Genomic DNA, 261 nt, shown 5'->3' with positions numbered 1-261 from the left:
GGGCTTGTCCAGCCCCTGCCGGGGTCTCCCCTGGGGCTGGCCCTCCCCAAAGATGGGCCAGCAAAACCCAGCTCAGCACCTTCCCCCAAAACAGAGCCCTTTGCTCCAGGCTTTGTCCCAAAACCCGTGTGGACTCAGCTCGGGCCATCCCAGCATGGTTTTGGGGTTTCAGGGTCCTGCCTTCATCCAGTCCCCTCTAGAGCAGGATTTCTGCTCCCCGCCAGGGCTGGCAGCAGAGGGGGTGGGTGCAGGGAGGGTGCT

At 64.0% G+C, this 261-nt stretch overlaps 1 protein-coding gene across 1 annotated transcript in view; it reads left to right on the top strand.

Moving 5' to 3' along the window:
• The window catches only part of LOC104082136 (KN motif and ankyrin repeat domain-containing protein 1-like), a gene marked incomplete at both ends in the record, with an annotated part of 2,899 nt that overhangs the window by 1,072 nt on the left and 1,566 nt on the right, over positions 1 to 261 (top strand). The window lies entirely within an intron of this gene.

The sequence above is a fragment of the Fulmarus glacialis genome, unplaced genomic scaffold (genome assembly GCF_000690835.1).
Source record: "Fulmarus glacialis isolate BGI_N327 unplaced genomic scaffold, ASM69083v1 scaffold23479, whole genome shotgun sequence".
NCBI lineage: Eukaryota > Metazoa > Chordata > Aves > Procellariiformes > Procellariidae > Fulmarus > Fulmarus glacialis.
The sequence above is the reverse complement of the archived record's forward strand: the minus strand, read 5'-3'. Positions and strand labels throughout refer to the sequence as shown.